We start from the raw sequence: 21,775 nt of genomic DNA on the forward strand, positions 1-21,775 counted from the left end.
TCGGCAGAAAAACTAGAGAGTATATTTTCTAAAAGAGCGTTTTTCCCCTCTAAAAGAGTATATTTCTCTAAAAGAGCGCACACACGGAACGTCTTTTTAAAGACGCGTCTTTCTAAAGATGCCTTTCCATTCGTGTGTTATTCCTGGTTGCGGTCGTTTTCTCTCAACTTCGGATGGTCATGATCTCTGTCTTTCGTGTCTGGGCGCGACCCACACTGAGGCAGCGTTTATGAATGGTTCATGTTCTCACTGCGAGAACATGACCATGGCAACGTTGCGGTCGTGGCTTGCTTTCGTAAGGAAGCAAGCCACCCCAGCGGCTCCCCGCCTTGGTCCTCCTACCTACGGGTATGAGGTCAGCGCGGCTAGCGCTGGGGGCGATTTGGGGACCTCAATGTGATTGCCTCTGCCGGGTATCCCCCCGTGGACCTCCCATTCCCCAGCACGCTCGTCTGCCCCAGTCGGGCTTCTGGATGAGTTTGCCGGCTCGTCGCACGGCAAGTCTGGCTTCTTATTCGAGGCCCGCGAAGATGATGAGCTCTCGAGCGCAGCATCGGAGAACGGGCTTGTCCAGTCGGACGCAGAATCCTCAGCTGGGCTTCCCCCTTCGGGGACAGTCGCCCAGTTACAGGCCGATGCCGAAATGACAGACATGCTTTCCCGGGAGGCCGCGAGCGTCGGGCTAGAGTGGAACCCTCCACTCTCCCCTGAACCCTCGCGGCTTGATGATTGGTTTCTGGGCTCGCGGCGCCACTCAAACCAGCCGCGCCCCACTCCAGTGCCATTCTTCCCGGAGGTGCATGAGGAGCTGACGAAGTCGTGGGAGGCACCTTTTACTGCCCGACCCCGACTCCGCAGTTCCCCCGCTCTCACTGGCGGGGCGGCCAGGGGCTATACGGCGATTCCCCCGGTGGATAAGGCGCTCGCGGTGCACTTATGCCCGCAGAGTGCCGCCACCTGGCGTGGACACCCTAAGCTCCCGTCCAAGCCCTGTAGGCTCACGTCGTCCCTGACGGCCAAGGCCTACAGTGCTGCTGGACAAGCCACCTCTGCCCTGAACGCCATGGCTCTCCTGCAGGTCCACCAAGCCAAGGCACTGAAAGAACGAGGGTAGTCGTGATTTGATGCAGGAACTGCGCTCGGCGACCAACCTCGCCCTCCGGGTGACAAAGGTCACGGCACGGTCTCTCGGGCGGACGATGGCCACACTAGTGGTCCAGGAGCGCCACCTGTGGCTCAACCTGGTCGAGATAGTGAGGCCGACAAGACACGGTTCCTTGCTGCCCCCATTTCCCAGGCGGGCCTATTCGGTGACACCGTTGAGGACTTTGCCCAGCAGTTCTCGACGGTAAAGCAGCAGATGGAAGCAATCCAGCACATCCTGCTCCGGCGCGGCTCAAGACCCCGCACCCTGTCTGCTCGTCGCCAAGGGCATCCCCCTGTGGTGACTGCACCGGCTCCGCCGCAGCCCGCCCCTCCGGCCCACCGCAGGAAGCCGACGCCACCCGTCTCACAGCCGGCATCGAAGAACCCACGGAGGTCTTCGAAGCGCCCCTGAGACGGGCAACCCAGGGAAGAGGGAACCCACTCAAGTGGAGCTGGTAGAAAGACCACTCCATCCCCCGGTGGAGGGCCGGGTGGAAAATCTTTTGTTGCCTTTTTGTTTGATTTCGCCGCACGCCCAAGTGGCTGCGGTACCCAACAGTTCAGCAAAATAGCGGCTTCCTTCCTCCCTGGGTCACATACCCAGTGTGTACGGTCATCACCACGACTACCGTCCACGGGCTTTATCTTGCAGGATTGGCGCTCCAGCGGTGCCCTTTTCGCCCCTGAGCGCCCAGCTGTGGCACAAATCCACCCCCGATGTGACAGCCTCCACGGGTCGTGAGAACAGGCCTCTTCCTCCCCCGTCCCAGGCTGTTCCGGGGGTGGTCACAAGGAGCCAGGTAAGTGCTTCAACGTCCCTAGACTCAGCACGGCCACGACGTGCTGTGGCACCTCGCGCTCCACCCCACCGCGAGGCCCCACCTGCCGGCACGTCCGACAACGTTGTCCCCTTGGTCCCCCTCGCACGGAATTTGGACGCATGGCTTGCGCATCCCAATCCATCGCGGTGGTTGATCCAGACCGTCCGACTCGGCTACGCGATTCAGTTCACGAGGCGCCCACCCAGGTTCAACGGTATTCACTTCACCTTCGTCAAGGACGAAAACGCTGTTACCCTGCGCGCGGAAATCGCTACCCTCCTACAGAAGGGCGCAATAGAACCTGTCCCTCCAGCCGAGATGAAGAAAGGGTTTTACAGCCCCTACTTCATCGTACCAAAGAAAGGCAGTGGGTTGCGGCCAATCTTGGACCTGCGAGTACTGAACCGGGCTTTACACAGACTCCCGTTCAAGATGCTGACGCAAAGATGCATTCTAGTGAGAGTCCGGCATCAAGATTGGTTCGTGGCGGTAGACCTGAAGGACACATACTTTCACGTCTCGATCCTTCCTCGACACAGTCCCTTCCTGCGGTTCGCGTTCAAGGGTCAGGCGTATCAGTACAAAGTCCTCCCTTTCGGCCTGTCCCTGTCTCCTTGCGTCTTTACGAAGATCGCAGAGGCTGCCCTTGCCCCGTTAAGGGAGGTGGACATTCGCATTCTCAACTATCTCGACGACTGTCTAATCTTAGCTCACTCTCGTGACGTGTTATGCGCACACAGGGACCTGGTGCTCTTGCACCTCAGCCGACTAGGGCTTCGGGTCAACTGGGAAAAAGAGCAAGCTCCTCCTGGTTCAGAGCATCTCTTTTCTCGGTTTGGAGTTGGACTCAGTCTCCCTGACGGCGCGCCTTACGAACGAGCGCGGCCAGTCAGTGCTGGCCTGTTTGAAGGCATTCAAACAGAAAACAGCGGTTCCACTGAAACTATTTCAGAGGCTCCTGGGGCATATGGACACCCCCCAACTAGACCTGGCGGCCCAGTCGGATAATCCCCTTCTTTTTTAGGGAGTGGAAAAAGAGAAGGGGAAAAGAGGCCATGACTGGGTTAAGCCCGTCTCTATCTTTGGGTAGTCGACTTGTCCCCAAAAGGGGCCGTTCGACACTCATAACTGTGTTGGGGGAGGTTACGTGTCGACCTGGTGTGCTGGCTATGAGGCACACAGCAAGTCTGCCCACCACACACCGCCAGTTCACGTAACACAGTTCAGCCTTGTGGCGTTTTGTATAGGGACCCCTAGTGTCACTACATCGAGACCAACGTCGAGTGAGTGACAGATAGGGAACATCATGGTTACTGGTGTAACCTCCGTTCCCTGATGGAGGGAACGAGACGTTGGTCCCTCCTGCCACAACGCTGAACTACCCGCTGAAATGGCCGGACCTTATATCGGCTCCTCAGCGTAAAACCTGAATGAGTGGTTGCATACCAGCTCCTTTTATACCCGTATGTTCGGGGGAGTGGCATGCAAATACCACTCGCCAATTTTCATTGGCCTTTTATCAAAGACCAGAGGTGTCTCGGGCTCCCAAGAGTGACCCCTAGTGTCACTACATCGACACCAATGTCTCGTTCCCTCCATCAGGGAACAGAGGTTACACCAGTAACCATGACGTACTCTCCTTCTGTTTAGACTTTAGACAGTGTTTAGCTTTTATGTGGTTAGTTCCCTTCAGAACAGCCTGAAAAATCGCTTCCTATATAGTGTACTATGTGGCATTCACAGGTTATAGGGAATAGTAAATGAACGAGTGAACTTCACCTCAGAACTCCTTGGTTTTATCCAATTTGCGCTTGAGAAATAAAAAAAAATCCATCATACTGTATATACCCACTGTCATGTACTGTATATGCCATTATAATGGATGCTACACCCCTGGATGTAGTACTAGTACTTATGAAACAAAAACAAGAATGATGGCTATAGACCATGACAGAAAATGTACAACTCAGTCTGCCAAAGTGACAAATAAAGATTTTTTTTCCCTTGTGTAACCTCTGCAACTAAGATTTTGGTAATATAGCCCACCTCAAAGTCATTCATTCAATAAAGATTATTAATTCCCTATTTGACCTAACTGACTCAACCACAAAATGTCACTGTGGTCTCCAAGCTTTACTCTGGAGCACTCTGAGCTTGATTGCTATGCCTGAAGTAGAAAACACGCCCCCTCTTTACCATGTGGACAAAGAAATTTAGAAATACATAAAAGTGGAAATAAATAAATGTAGAAATAAATGTAGAAATAAATAAATGTGGAAATATAAACATGTAAATAAATGTAGAAATAAATGTAGAAATAAATAAATACAATAATGCATAAATAAGGAAATAAATATATGTCAGATTTAAATATTTATTAATTTATTTCCAAGTACACTTTTTTAATTTTTTACATTTCTTTGTAAATATATTTATTAATTTATCTATTTTTAATATTGTCACATTCGGTCCTCCATAGGTTTCAGAGGGGGTGTACTCCTTTATGGTGTGTACTGTGGTGTATACCCTTGTTTATGCATTATTGTATTTATTTCTTACGTTATATATTTACAGCATATATATTATATATATATATATATATATATATATATATATATATATATATATATATATATATATATATATATATATATATAAACCAATTCCGGAAATGTTGGGACAGTATGAAGAATGCTAATAAAAACAAAAAGGAGTGATTTGTAAATTATATCCACCCTTTGCTATATTGAAAGCACTACAACTACACATTATATGATGTTTTACCTTGTGAATTTCAGTGTTTATTTTTTTAAATGTACAGTAATTTCAAATCAGATGATTGCAACATGCTCCAAAAAAGTTGAGACAGGGGCAATTTAAGACTAATAACAATTTGTCAAGTTGAAATAAGGTGATGTGGAACAGGAGATATTAAACAGGTGAAGCAATATCATAGTGTCATAGTATATTAGGAGCCCCCCCAAAACAGCCTAGTCCTTCAAGAGCAAGGATCATTCGAGACTTGTCAATTTGCCAACAGATGCTTCAGCAAATAATCCAGCACTTTGAGAACAATTTTCCCCAAAGACAAATTTGAAGGATTTTGGGCATTTCACCCTCTACAGTGCACAATATAGTTAAAAGATTCAAGGAATCAAAAACCACTTCTGAATGTGCGTGATCTCTGATCTCTCATACGTCACTGTCTTAAAAAATTTAATTCATCTGTAATGGATATCATGAACATGGGCTCGGGAATACTTCAGTAAATCTTTGTTAGTCAACATCACTCGCCACTGCATCCACAGATGCAAGTTAAGACTTTACTATGCAAAGCATAAGCCATACATCAACACTGTCCAGAAGTGCTGCCGACTTCTCTGGGCTCGATCTTACCTTAGATGGAAAGTAGAACAGTGGGGGGTTTTTTTTGGTCTGACAAGTCCACATATCATATAGTTTTTGAAAAACACAACCATCATGTTCTCCGTCCCAAAGAGGAAAACGACCATCCAAGCTGTTATCAACGTCAGGTCCAAAACCCAGTGTCTGTATGGGTCAGGGGTGTGCCAGTGCCCATGGCATGGGTAACTCGCACATCTGTGAGGGCACCTTTAATGCAGACACATATGTAAAAATTTTGGAGCAACATATATTGCCATCCAGCACCTCATTTTCCAGGGACATCCCTGCATTTTCCAGCAGGACAACTTCAAACCACATACTGCCTGGATTACAAGTGCATGGCTGTGTAAGCAGAGAGTGCGGGTGCTAGACTGGTCTGCCTGCAGTCCTGACCTGTCTCCAACTGAGAATGTGTGGCGTGTTATGAAGCACACCATATGGTAACAAAGACCCCTTACAATTGTGAATGGGGGAAAATTCAATTTTTAAACTTAACAAACTTGTGTCATCAGAGCCCAAATGCTTAAAAAGTGTTTTTAGAAGAAAGTTTGATGTTTCACGGTGGTAAACACTCGACAGTCCCAACTTTTTTGGAGCGTGTTGCAATCATCTGATTTGAAATTACTGTACATTTTCAAAAAAACAATGAAATTCACAAGGCCAACCATCCTATAATGTGTAGTTGTTGTGCTTTCAATATAGCAAATATTGATATTTCTTTGATATTGATTGATATTTCTCCAAAAAGTACGATCTTTGTCCCCATGTGCACTTGCAAACTGTAGTCTGGCTTTTTTATGGCAGTTTTGGAGCAGTGGCTTCTTCCTTGCTGAGCAGCCTTTCAGGTTATGTCGATATAGGTCTCATTTTATTGTGGATATAGATATTTGTCTACTTGTTTCCTCCAGCATCTTCACAAGGTCCTTTGCTGTTGTTCTGGGATTGATTTGCATTTTTCACCCCAAACTACGCTCATCTTTAGGAGACAAAATGCGTCTCCTTCCTGAGCCATATGATGGCTGGGTAGTCCCGTGGTGCTTATACTTGCATGCTATTGTTTGTACAGATGAACCTGGTACCTTCAGGCGTTTGGAAATTGCTCATCGATGATCCAGATTTGTGGAGGTCCACAATTATTTTTCTAAGGTCTTGGCTGATTTCTTTTGATTTTCCCATGATGTCAAGAAAAGAGGCACTGAGTTTTAAGGTAGGCCTTAAAATACATCCACAGGTACACCTCCAATTGACTCCAATTAGCTTATCAGAAGCTAATTGGCTAATTACCTAAAGGCTTGACACCATTTTCTGGAATTTTCCAAGCTGCTTAAAGGCACAGTTAACTTAGTGCATGTAAAGTTCTGACCCACTAGAATTGTGATATAGTCAATTAAAAGAAACAATCTGTCTGTAAACAATTATTGGGAAAATTACTTGCGTCATGCACAAAGTAGATATCCTAAACGACTTGCCAAAACTATAGTTTGCTAATGTGAAATCAGTGGAGTGATTCAAAAAAGTTTTAATGACTTCAACCTAAGTGTATGTAAACGTCTGACTTCAACTAGACAGACAGACAGACAGACAGACAGATAGATAGATAGATAGATAGACAGATAGATAATCAGAATGAGCTTTATTGCCAAGTATGCTTACACAAGGATTTTGTCATGGTGACAGAAGCTTCCAGTGCAAGAGAATGCAACGTATATACATACATACACACATATACATTTAAACATATATACATATAGTGACATAAACAATAATAACAAAATAAGATATAACAGATGAAAAAAGATAAATATACAATAGCGCAATAATGTTGTTATATAGTATATACAGTTGTGTTCAAAAGTTTGCATAGCCTGGCAGAAATTGTGAAATTTTGGCACTGATTTTGAAAATATGACTGATCATGCAAAAAACTGTCTTTTATTTAAGGATACTGATCATATGAAGCCATTTATCATCACATTTGGCTCCTTTTTAAATCATAATGATAACAGAAATCACCCAAATGGCCCTGATCAAAAGTTTACATACCCTTGAATGTTTGGCCTTGTTACAGACACACAAGGTGACACACACAGGTTTAAATGTAATTAAAGGTTCATTTCCCACACCTGTGGTTTTTTAAATTGCAATTAGTGCCTGTGTATAAATAGTCAATGAATTTGTTAGCTCTCACGTGGATGCACTGATCAGGCTAGATACTGAGCCATGGGGAGCAGAAAAGAACTGTCAAAAGACCTGCGTAACAAGGTAATGGAACTTTATAAAGATGGAAAAGGATATAAAAAGATATCCAAATCCTTGAAAATGCCAGTCAGTACTGTTCAATCACTTATTAAGAAGTGGAAAATTCAGGGATCTCTTGATACCAAGCCAAGGTCAGGTAGACCACGAAAGATTTCAGCCACTACTGCCAGAAGAATTGTTCGGGATACAAAGAAAAACCCACAGGTAACCTCAGGAGAAATACAGGCTGCTCTGGAAAAAGATGGTGTGGTTGTTTCAAGGAGCACAATACGACGATACTTGAACAAAAATGAGCTGCATGGTCGAGTTGCCAGAAAGAAGCCTTTACTGCACCAATGCCACAAAAAAGCCCGGTCACAATATGCCCAACAAAACCTTGACATGCCTCATAGCTTCTGGCACACTGTAATTTGGAGTGACGAGACCAAAATAGAGCTTTATGGTCACAACCATAAGCGCTATGTTTGGAGAGGGGTCAACAAGGCCTATAGTGAAAAGAATACCATCCCCACTGTGAAGCATGGTGGTGGCTCACTGATGTTTTGGGGGTGTGTGAGCTCTAAAGGCACGGGGAATCTTGTGAAAATTGATGGAAAGATGAATGCAGCATGTTATCAGAAAATACTGGCAGACAATTTGCATTCTTCTGCACAAAAGCTGCGCATGGGACACTCTTGGACTTTCCAGCACGACAATGACCCTAAGCACAAAGCCAAGTTGACCCTCCAGTGGTTACAGCAGAAAAAGGTGAAGGTTCTGGAGTGTCCATCACAGTCTCTTTGTTGCCATGTTTTGTTTTATGATTGTGCCATTCTGTTATAACCTACATTTGAATATGAATCCCATAAGAAATAAAAGAAATGTGTTTTGCCTGCTCACTCATGCTTTCTTTAAAAATGATACATATATTACCAATTCTCCAAGGGTATGCAAACTTTTGAGTACAACTGTATATACACACTACCGGTCAAAAGTTTTGAAACATTTGACTGAAATGATTCTCATGATCTTAAAAATCGTTTGATCTGAAGGCGTATGCTTAAATGTTTGAAATTAATTTTATAGACAAAAATATAATTGTGCCACCATATTAATTTATTTAATTATAAAACAAAAATTTTGTTAAAAAATAAAATAAAAAAGTTATAGAAATCGATGACTTAGACCAAATAATAAAGAAAAGCAGCCAATAAGTGCCCAACATAGATGGGAACACCTTCAATACTGTTTAAAAAGCATCCCAGGGTGATACCTCAAGAAGTTAGTTGAGAATATGTCAAGAGTACATGTCTGCAAATTATAGGCAAAGGGTGACTATTTTGAAAATGCTAAAATATAACCCAGTTTTGATTTATTTTGGATTTTGTTTAGTCACAACATAATTCCCATAGTTCCATTTATTATTCCATAGTTTTGATGACTTTACTATTATTCTAAAATGTGGAGAAAACAAAAATACAGTATATATATATATATATATATATATATATATATATATATATATATATATATATATATATATATATAATGTTTCTATATACATTACAGGATTTTGGACCATAGATAAACAATGTTGGAGAAGAGGAGAGACAAGGAGATGGAGGATGCTGGACCAGCAGCAGCACAACAAAAAGCCTCAGGAGACAGAGAGCTCAGGTGACATGGTGGTGCACATGTAGGCAATGCCAGGCAATGCTAACAGAGATCCCAAGCTTCCACTAACTCAATGAAACAGAAAAAACAGAACAGAAGGATTACAGAGAGAGAGAGAGAGAGAGGGAGAGGGAGAGAGAGAGAGAAAGAGAGAGAGAGAGAGGCCAGAGAAACCTTTTACCTTCTCCTGAAGTGTTGAAAGGGAAATTTTGTGGCTAGTTATTTATGTGGTGATCTCTTCCCCTCCAAATCACAGTACAAAATTGGCTGAGCCCTAAAGTGACTCTGTCTTGCAGTCTGCTGGACCCATGGCAGAGGAGAAAAATGCAGCTGGAGTAAAGTCTGTTAGAGGTCTCAATATCCATTTTTACAGCCTTTCAGTCCAGTTTCTTGTGCCTGAAACCGTAGTGTTCGAACAGCGGTGTTGCCAAAGCTCAAATTTGGTTTGGCTTTCCCGTGGGTCAAAGAGCATGAGATTTTATCACAATCTTTAGCTACACCTAAACCCAAATTGGCCTTATTGGAACAATGCAAACTAAATGCTATTTTTTTTTTATTTTTTTTTTTTTTTACATTTTACAAGAAAAGAAGAAAATATAATGTGCAGTGACTGTGATTTTGCCAAGTAGAACTTGTTCCTGGATCAACATTTTTTTGCTCTGTATGGAACAACATTCCTTCCAAACCAATAAAGTCCTAACCCTAACCATTTACTTCCCCTACAATCAGAGGAAAATGATTTGTCATGTTTCCATCCAAGCTGTGAATTTAATTTATGCAAACACCATAATATCGCAAAAACAATGTGCAATTAAAGCAATGTGTTCAAAAAAACAAAATTGTCACTTCCAGAGAAACTGTAGCCACTAGGGATGTGCCCGAAACCGAATACTTTATTAGGAAAGGCAGGAAAAATGACTTCAAAACGAATAAAGAATTCATCCGAATAATTTTTTTTTTTTTTTTTCTTCGGAAGACTGATCATCCAACGAGCACAGGAATTAAGTGATATTTTAAACAAACATTTCCAAAATTATAAAACAATGATGAGTCTGTGAAGCCAATATTACTACAGTGTAAAGCTTACGAATTATTATGCGCACGGTGTTAAGTTCATCGGATGGCCGCAGACTCAACTCCGTTTCAGTCACCGTTAATTGTGCGTGTCTCAGAAATCAAATCTTGTCATGAGTAACGCTAACTAAGATATACACATATACACATTTTTCCACTTTTTAAAATGCCTGTTAATAGGCTACATAAACACCAAATGTTTCACACAATTCACATGTAAGGATTCACAAACCAATCTGAGCGTGATGCTGAATTCCTGATCAGAGAAGTGATGATTTTATAGCGGAGCTCATCTGCCCGTCTCTCTTATTTATTTTTTTATTTTTTTTATTAATGCCATAAAACATACAAAAGGAGTATTTAGCAGGGGATACATGAAAAAGGGAGTTTAACAAAGTACAAAAAGGGTATAACAAGAGAGATACACACATAGGTACTTACATAGACAATACAATATAGTGTTAAAATCAACTATAAAAAAGACTGCTCAATAACGTAACGGGATATAAGCATTATTAACATATATAACATCAAACATACAATACAGAGCATAAAACATAGACATAGAAGACAGATGACAGCAAATCAAATTGTGGGTTTAAATATGTTGAAATGTACATAATACCTGGGTATATGGGTCAATATAAAAGAGGAAGGAATGAAAAGGAGAGGAGAATTACATATATACATTGGTGTGAAAAACTGTTAGCCCCCTTCCTGATTTCTTATTTTTTTGCATGTTTGTCACACTTAAATGTTTCAGATCATCAAACAAGTTTAAATATTAGTCAAAGATAACACAAGTAAACACAAAATGCAGTTTTTAAATGAAGGTTGTTATTATTAAGGGAAAACAAAATCCAAACCTGCATGGCCCTGTGTGAAAAAGTGATTGCCCCCTAAACCTAATAACTGGTTGGGCCACCCTTAGCAGCAACAACTGCAATCAAGCGTTTGCGATAACTTGCAATGAATCTTTTACAGCGCTGTGGAGGAATTTTGGCCCACTCATCTTTGCAGAATTGTTGTAATTCAGCCACATTGGAGGGTTTTCGAGCATGAACTGCCTTTTTAAGGTCATGCCACAGCATCTCAATAGGATTCAGTTCAGGACTTTGACTAGGCCACTCCAAAGTCTTCGTTTTGTTTTTCTTCAGCCATTCAGAGGTGGACTTGCTGGTGTGTTTTGGAGCATTGTCCTGCTGCAGAATCCAAGTTCGCTTCAGCTCGAGGTCACGAACAGATGGCCGGACATTCTCCTTCAGGAGAATTCATGGTTCCATTTATCAGCAGAATTCATGGTTCCATTTATCACAGCAAGTCTTCCAGGTCTGAAGCAGCAAAACAGCCCCAGACCATCACACTACCACCACCATATTTTACTGTTGGTATGATGTTCTTTTTCTGAAATGTGGTGTTACTTTTATGCCAGATGTAATGGGAAACACACCTTCCAAAAAGTTCAACTTTTGTCTCGTCAGTCCACAGAGTATTTTCCCAAAAGTCTTGGGGATCATCAAGATGTTTTCTGGCAAAAATGAGACGAGCCTTAATGTTCTTTTTGCTCAGCAGTGGTTTTCGTCTTGGAACTCTGCCATGCAGGCCATTTTTGCCCAGTCTCTTTCTTATGGTGGAGTCATGAACACTGACTTTAACTGAGGCAAGTGAGGCCTGCAGTTCTTTGGATGTTGTTGTGGGGTCTTTTGTGACCTCTTGGATGAGTCGCCGATGCGCTCTTGGGGTAATTTTGGTCGGCCGGCCACTCCTGGGAAGGTTCACCACTGTTCCATGTTTTCGCCATTTGTGGATAATGGCTCTCACTGTGGTTCTCTGGAGTCCCAAAGCTTTAGAAATGGCTTTATAACCTTTTCCAGACTGATAGATCTCAATTACTTTCTTTCTCATTTGTTCCTGAATTTCTTTGGATCTCGGCATGATGTCTAGTTTTTGAAGATCTTTTGGTCTACTTCACTTTGTCAGGCAGGTCCTATTTAAGTTATTTCTTGATTGAGAACAGGTGTGGCAGTAATCAGGCCTGGGTGTGGCTAGAGAAATTGAACTCAGGTGTGATAAACCACAGTTAAGTTATGTTTTAACAGGTGGGGCAAACACTTTTTCACACAGGGCCATGTAGGTTTGGATTTTGTTTTCCCTTAATAATAACAACCTTCATTTAAAAACTGCATTTTGTGTTTACTTGTGTTATCTTTGACTAATCTTTGAACTTGTTTGATGATCTGAAAAATTTAAGTGTGACAAACATGCAAAAAAATAAGAAATCAGGAAGGGGGCAAACACTTTTTCACACCACTGTATACATATATAATAGAATAGAATAATAGAATAGAATAGAATAGAATAAAAATATGTAACTAAATTTACATAACCTGTTTTTAGGTATTTCATATTATTTAATACTATGCAGTAGTTAGGAATCCAAATCCAGATAATTAAATCATGAGTTTACACATCCATTGACAGTTCGAGAAGATGTTCACTATTTATTATACAATTATATATATATATATATATATATATATATATATATATATATATATATATATATATATGTATATACTGGTGGCCAAAAGTTTGGAATAATGTACAGATTTTGCTCTTATGGAAAGAAATTGGTACTTTTATTTACCAAAGTAGCATTCAACTGATCACAATGTATAGTCAGGACATTACTAGCAGGAAAAATTACTATTACAATTTGAAAAAAATTAACTAATTAACTTAAACTACTTCAAAGAGTTCTTATCAAAAAATCCTCCACGTGCAGTAATGACAGATTTGCAGATCCTTGGCATTCTAGCTGTCAGTTTGTCCAGATACTCCAGGTGACATTTCACCCCATGCCTCCTGTCTTGTCGGGCTCTTCTCACGCATCTTACAGTCTAGCTGATCTCACAAAAGCTCAGTGGGGTTAAGATCCATAACACTCTTTTCCAATTATCTGTTGTCCAATGTCTGTGTTTCTTTGCCCACTCTAAACTTTTCTTTTTGTTTTTGTTTTTGTTTCAAAAGTGGCTTTTTCTTTGCAATTCTTCCCATAAGGCCTGCACCCCTGAGTCTTCTCTTTACTGTTGTACATGAAACTGGTGTTGAGTGGGTAGAATTCAATGAAGCTGTCAGCTGAGGACACGTGAGGCATCTATTTCTCAAACTAGAGACTCTGATGTACTTATCCTCTTGTTTAGTTGTACATCTGGCCTTACACATCTCTTTCTGTCCTTGTTAGAGCCGGTTGTCCTGTGTCTTTGAAGACTGTAGTGTACACCTTTGAATGAAATCTTTTTTGGCAATCAGTTTGATCAGTTTTTTGGCAATTTCAAGCATTGTATAGCCTTCATTCCTCAAAACAATGACTGACTGACGAGTTTCTAGAGAAACTAGAATTTTTTACCTAATATTGACCTTAAGACATGCCAGTCTATTGCATACTGTGGCAACTCAAAAACAAACACAAAGGCAATGTTACGTTTTATTTAACAAACCAAATAGCTTTCAGCTGTGTTTGATTTAATGGCAAGTGATTTTCTAGTACCAAATTAGCAATTTATCATGATTACTCAAGGATAAGGTGTTGGAGTGATGGCTACTGGAAATGGGGCCTGTCTAGATTTGATCAAAAATGACTTTTTTCTAATAGTGATGGTGCTGTTTTTTACATAAGTAATGTCCTGACTATACTTTGTGATCAGCTGAATACCACTTTGGTGAAAAGTACCAATTTCATTCCATAAAATCAAAATCTGTACATTATTCCAAACTTTTAGCCACCAGTATATATATATATATATATATATATATATATATATATATATATATATATATATATATATATACACACACACACACACACACACACACACACACACACACAGACACATATACACACATTGGTTTCCATGTTTTATGGGGACTTTCCATAGACATAATGGTTTTTATACTGTACAAACTATAGATTCTATCCCCTAACCCTAACCCTACCCCTAAACCTATCCCTCACAAAAAATTGCATTTTTACATTTTCAAAAAAACATAGTTTAGTGTGATTTATAAGCTGTTTTCCTCATGGGTACCAACAAAATGTCCCCACAACGTCAAATATTTAGGGTTTTACTATTCTTATGGGGGACATTTGGTCCCCACAGTGATAAATACCCGCATACAGTATATACATATTCACACACGCATCTATATATATATATATATATATATATATATATATACAGTTGTGCTCAAAAGTTTGCATACTTTGTAGAATTGGTAATATATACTACCGGTCAAAAGTTTTGAAACACTTGACCGAAATGTTTCTCATGATCTTAACCCTTGTGTAGTCTTAACATTCTGTATACTCCCCTTGTCCTAAGGGTAAAAAATGACCCACCTTCACCAAACCCCTAAAATAAAGCAGCTTAATTGAATTTTAAACCCCAAATCTATTTTGCATGAAGAAACAACCTGTCATTCATCACAAACTTTGTGAATATGTTGGTTTTACCTCTTCACAGTGCAGAAAGACTCCATTTAATCAGTGGACACCACTCGTTTTTATTACAACACACCAGTCATAATTGTTTTCTTTACTAAAGTAGAGGTTTATTATTATTATTGTTGTTATTATTATTATTATTATTATTATTGCTAAAGGTACTGCATAGGTGTAAACATTAATTGTTTAGCAAGAGATAGCACTTGTGTAGCCTAAGAAAGTAGCAGAAATGTGCAGAAAGTAGTTTTGAATGCATTTTATTGAAGGGAAACAATAACAGTCTTGAACTTTTTTGGCAACATAGTGATATGTTCTTATATACCGTACAATGAGGAATTCAACTACAAAATACTAGTCTTCTCCCATTTTTCGAACCATTGCCCCCACCCACAAGGTGTATAAACAACAACAATAAATAAGAATAAAATAAGATAATAGATACAAAACAAAAACGTGAAGAACATAAATCAATCAACTCTAATTAGCAAATGTAGGACAGTATGCAAGTGTGTGCGCATGGACTTTGCAGATGTATTTCTCACATGTGCAGCACATATTATTTGTTTTACAGTCTTTCTTTGAAGGGCAGAATTGGCATCTCATCCTCTTGCCTGCCCCAGCTGCAGCCTCAGGTGGATCAGGACAAGATTCAGCCCCCTGAACAGCTTTCACATGCGCTGCAGAGGCTGCTGTGTGGGGGAGGTGCTCCTTTCTTTGAATGTGTGGGGTTACAAGTGCCTTTCCCAGCTGCTCCAGGAACACCCTCCTCTTGTTCGCTTATCAGGCATCCAGGTAGGGTTGATCTTGTTCCATATCACGAAGGCATTGTATGAGGACACATCAATGATGTTATAGAAGATGACCAGGGGCCAGCAGGCAGTCATCCTCCTGCAGCTGTAAGTTCCAATCACCTTGTCCAGGTTGTCCACACCTCCTTTGTTGTGGTTGTAGTCCAGGATGATGGCTGGCTTCCTGTCCTCACGATCACTGATCTCAGCCATTTTGTGCAGTGTGCTCAGGAGGACCACATTCTTGTTCCACACGTGACATTGTGCCCCCTCAGTCCATCTGTCACATCAAGCACAACCCGCATCCCCTGGTTCTTCTCCGGGCCTCCACTGGTCGGCTTCCCTGTGTAGACTTGCATCTTCCAAGCGTAGCTGGATTGTGCATCACATGCCACCCATATCTTGATGCCATACTTTGCTGGCTTGCTGGGCATATACTGCCGGATAGGACAGCGTCCTTTTAACAAAAGAGATTACTATCGGTAATTAGTACCAGTATCACAAAAAACAATCACATAAATCAATGATATTACAGCAATACATAATAAAATTAACAGTGAAAATCACTTACATTACAGATATGAAAATAAAAATGTACCTCTGAATGGAACCAGTTGCTCATCCACTGTTACTTTAGGCCCAGGGTTGTAGAGGTATGGCAGACGCTCCTCCCACTTCTCCAAGACCTCTCTTATGGCCGCCAGTTTGTCTCTCACACGTCTTGCAGGTCTTGACTCACGGTTATCAAATCGTAGCATTCTTGAGAAAGTGTGAAAGACTTTCACTGGCATCGTGGCACGGAAAATCGCCCTTCCACTCTCTGCATCCCAGAGACTACATGTAGCCTCGCCTCGGGACCTATACACACCCGCTAAGATTAGCAGCCCTATGTAGGCACGCAGGTCAATCTCTTCCATCCTTTTCCAGTTGTCTCCATATTTACGGAAACCCTCCAAATTTGTCATCTCTAGGATTATTTTTTCGATGGCTGGTGTGATGAACATGTAGAATGTTGAGGTGATGTCCTGGGCATGGGCAACTGCATGTCTTGTGGGCCCTGGGGTCATCCTTATGATATTTTGTGCTGCCATCCTGCCCTGGTTGTCATATGGTGACAAGGAACATGTTATTTTGCTGTTCTTTGACAAAAATGTCTCTCTTTCAGCTTGGGGAATATCTTCTTCATCTGAAGATGATGCATCGTGCTCTGGGTTGTATTCTTCCCCATCTTCTTCTTCAGATATCTCCTCCTCTTCTAAATCATTGTTCTCTTGTTCCTCCTGGACATCTGAAAAAATCAGATCTATGACCTGTTGGACACTGAAATGTGCACTCATGCCTTCAGCAAAGAGAGAACTGGGGATACTGTCATTTGCAGCACCTTTATAGCCTCTGACTGCATTCCCCATTAGTAAACAATGCTATCAAGAAATGTTTATTTTGTGAGAAATTTAGTTTATTTTGTCTGAAATAGTTTTTATTTTGTCTGTGAACTTGAGTCATGTGTGGGGTCGTGGAGGGGAGATGCTGCACATGCACAAGAAAGTTTTAGTTTTGTCTGAGTTCAATCAGTAACACACATAATCTCAATTTCTCGTGTGTGTGTGTGTGTGTGTGTGTGTCTTTGTGGTTTTTGTGGTATGTAAATGATTTTATAACTGCTGGGTCAAAAATGACCCTAAGACTATTTTTGTACCCTGGTGGTGTACAGCTTTCATGGAAATATGAACAAAGGCAATCTTTCACTTTTTGTAATGTTGTGGTCACTCTAGGAAAAGTCATCAAATTTCAAGTTGAAAAAAAAATCATATAGCTGGTTTTCTCTGCTGGTAAACATAGTGGCGGGTCATTTTTGACCCTTAAGACAATACTTTTGATCTGAAGGCGTATGCTTAAATGTTTGAAATTAGTTTTGTAGACAAAAATATAATTGTGCCACCATATTAATTTATTTCATTATAAATCTAAAACGTAATAATAATAATTAAAAAAAATGTTTTTTGAAATTGATGACTTGGACCAAATAATAAAGAAAGCAGCCAATAAGTGCCCAGCATTTAGATGGGAACTCCTTCAAAACTGTTTAAAAAGCATCCCAGGGTGATACCTCAAGAAGTTGGTTGAGAAAATGTCGAGTACATTTCTGAAAATTCTAGGCAAAGGGTGACTACTTTGAAGATGCTAAAATATAACACAGTTTTGATTTATTTTGGATTTTGTTTAGTCACAACATAATTCCCATAGTTCCATTTATGTTATTCCATAGTTTTAATGACTTTACTGTTATTCTAAAATGTAAAACAAATTTATAATAAAGAATGAGTGTTTCAAAACTTTTGACCGGTAGTGTATACAATTTTTAAAGAAAACATGAGTGAGCAGGCAAAACACATTTCTTTTATTTCTTATGGAATTCATATTCAACTGTAGGTTATAACAGAATGGCACAATCATAAAACAAAACATGGCAACAAAGAGACTGTGATGGACACTCCAGAACCTTCACCTTTTTCTGCTGTAACCACTGGAGGGTCAACTTGGCTTTGTGCTTAGGGTCATTGTCGTGCTGGAAAGTCCAAGAGTGTCCCATGCTCAGCTTTTGTGCAGAAGAATGCAAATTGTCTGCCAGTATTTTCTGATAACATGCTGCATTCATCTTTCCATCAATTTTCACAAGATTCACACACCCCCAAAACATCAGTGAGCCACCACCATGCTTCACAGTGGGGATGGTATTCTTTTCACTATAGGCCTTGTTGACCCCTCTCCAAACATAGCGCTTATGGTTGTGACCATAAAGCTCTACTTTGGTCTCGTCACTCCAAATTACAGTGTGCCAGAGGCATGTCAAGGTGTTGTTGGGCATATTGTTACCGGGCTTTTTTGTGGCATTGGTGCAGTAAAGGCTTCTTTCTGGCAACTCGACCATACAGCTCATTTTTGTTCAAGTATCGTCGTATTGTGCTCCTTGAAACAACCACACCATCTTTTTCCAGAGCAGCCTGTATTTCTCCTGAGGTTACCTGTGGGTTTTTCTTTGTATCCCGAACAATTCTTCTGGCTGCTGTGGCTGAAATCTTTCTTGGTCTACCTGACCTTGGCTTGGTATCAAGAGATCCCAGAATTTTCCACTTCTTAATAAGTGATTGAACAGTATTGACTGGTATTTTCAAGGCTTTGCATATCTTTTTATATCCTTTTCCATGTTTATAAAGTTCCATTACCTTGTTACGCAGGTCTTTTGATAGTTATTTTCTGCTCCTCGTGGCTCAGTATCTAGCCTGATCAGTGCATCCACGTGAGAGCTAACAAACTCATTGACTATTTATACACAGGCACTAATTGCAATTTAAAAAGCCACAGGTGTGGGAAATTAATCTTTAATTGCCATTTAAACCTGTGTGTGTGTCACCTTGTGTGTCTGTAACAAAGACAAACATTCAGGGCTATGTAAACTTTTGATCAGGGCCATTTGGGTGATTTCTGTTATCATTATGATTTAAAAAGGAGCCAAACAACTATGTGATAATAAATGGCTTCATATGATCACTATCCTTAAATAAAAGACAGTTTTTTTGCATGATCAGTCATATTTTCAAAATCAATGCCAAAATTTCACAATTTCTGCCAGGGTATGCAAACTTTTGAGCACAACTGTATATACACATATACATACACAATACATACCAATATTGATTTTATATATATATATATGATATCTGATAAGATGGACCTAGATTCCATAGTTAAGAAACAGCACCTAAATCTACACAACCGATCCCGCATGTCTGTCCATCTCTTAAAGCTGACAACATTTACATCCATATCGCCAATGAAGGTAATTACATGGTTTAGCCTTTATGTTAAGCCAACTGTAAATACCCCAAAGAGGTTTAAATACTTTTCAGAATATTCCTGCACACGGAGGATTGCGGAGAAACCAAAACATGTGCTTTTTCCGCTTTTCTAAAAATATAGAGGCTCACTCTTGCCATTTATTCCACTGCATTTAGCTAATTCTGCACATGTAATTTAATGACATAATTATGTCCTAACATTGTTAAAATATGTGCACACAAAATAAGCCTTGAGTGTAGCCTTCCATAAAACTTTCTGATATAGATTTATGGTGCTTTCACCTGTTTATAGGCTTAATTAATTTTTTTCTTATTTCTTTTAATGTTTGTATTTGTAGGCTATTTAATATTCACTGCAAAATGTGTGCTTGATCTTTCACAATTGCTTGAAACCTTGTGCCTCCAGAATAGCATTGTTATACTTGAACACTGCACAGACATAAATGAAAATTCTGTTTCAGCAAATATTAATGTCAGAAATACCAGGAGAAACCAAAGTTAAAAACACATTCCACAGTTAATGTAGCCTACATATCCAGCTTCATCTGGTTAGAAAAAATAAAGAATATATCCATAATATAACTAAATAGTAATAATTATTATTAGACTATATTAATACTAATAATAATAATAATAATAATAACAATATAAACAGGCCTATCCGAGACATATTTTATATACAGAAACTATAAATGTAAGAGAGTTACATTTTAAAATGAGTTTTGAAGCACTTCCGGTTTAAGCCGCGCCTACATACATCCGGTTCTATCCTAATACAGAAACAGATACAAATGGATTTGTCATAGTAACAAATACAAATACAGATACAGATAATGGCTTCACTGCACACCCCTAGTAGCCACTATGACTCTTTTATTAATAAAATACTTTTATTAATAGAGCACACAGACAAAAAACTGTAAAGAACTTTGTCTCATGTCTGGGAGCGACATCGCGTCACATAGTTCTGGGAGTACTGTGTGCGTTTCTCCTTCCTATGTCTTTGCTGTGTGGATCTATAATATAGTTTTCAATAAACCTGCTCTTTGGCACAGTTCAAGTTTGTATTCAATGTATTTAATCTGAAAACTCTTTGGCTTTGGATTTTCAGGACACCGTTATTTCAGGATAACCAGAGCAATATTTCAGATGCAATGATTGGTCCTCTGGTTAGTCAAGATATGAATGAGTTACTCAGTCACATTACTTTTTTTTCTCTGATTAACATTTTTTTTTATTGATTCATATATTAAACAAAGTAAAACAAAACATATATACACAGAATTAATGTTTAACCCCCACTATTGCCCCTCCCAATCCCCAACCCCACCCTGACCCTCAACAACATCCCAGTAGTCACACAAGATTATAGACACACACAGAGTCCAAAAAAATATTTCCCCACAAATGAGTCCAAATTTCCCAGTCTTCTAGATGACCCTTCTGCAAAAGCCGCCACCCTCCCCATCTCCGAGCACCACTCCTGAAATGGGGGTGCTCCAGCTGACTTCCATCCCCTTAAAACGATTTGTCTGGCGATCATGACACTAGTTAGGACCCAATTTATATTCTCTATATTGATGACCACTCCATCGCCTAAAAAACAGAGTCTGGGGCAAAATTATATTTGAGTGCCCAAAACGTCACACATAAAACTCTGAACCTTCAACCAAAATTTTGGATCTTAAAACACCACCAAAAGACATGGGTTTTGTCTCCATCTTCCGATTGCCATTGCCAGCAGGTGGGTGTGTCTTTAAGACCAAGCCTATACAATCTAGAGGGGGTCCAACTTGCATCTCTAGATGCAGACTTGACTTTTTTTTAGAATCCTAGCCCACACTCCTTCCTCCAATACCAAGTTTAAATCTTTCTCCCATAATCTCTTGATAGAAGTTAAAGCACCGTCCCCCAGACTCTGAATTAGTAGTGAGTAAATACACTGAAGCCTCATGACCTTTTCCAAAAGCAGTAATTACCACTCCCAGAGTGTCTGCTGCCTTAGGGGGGTGTATGCTACTTCCAAAAATAGTACAGAGCAGGTGGCGCAGCTGTAAATACCTAAAAAACTGAGATTTGGGAATCCCAAAATGTTGAACCAAATTTTCAAAGGATTTCAACACTCCACTCTCATATAGGTCACCAAGTGTAGTAACCCCCCTCACAATCCACTCTGACCAGCAGAAAAGGGACTTATTGATACATAATTTTGGGTTCAGCCATATGCTCAAGGCAACATTTAAATAAATGTCTGAATTAAACACTTTT

Source organism: Myxocyprinus asiaticus, chromosome 7, assembly GCF_019703515.2.
Source record: "Myxocyprinus asiaticus isolate MX2 ecotype Aquarium Trade chromosome 7, UBuf_Myxa_2, whole genome shotgun sequence".
Lineage (NCBI taxonomy): Eukaryota > Metazoa > Chordata > Actinopteri > Cypriniformes > Catostomidae > Myxocyprinus > Myxocyprinus asiaticus.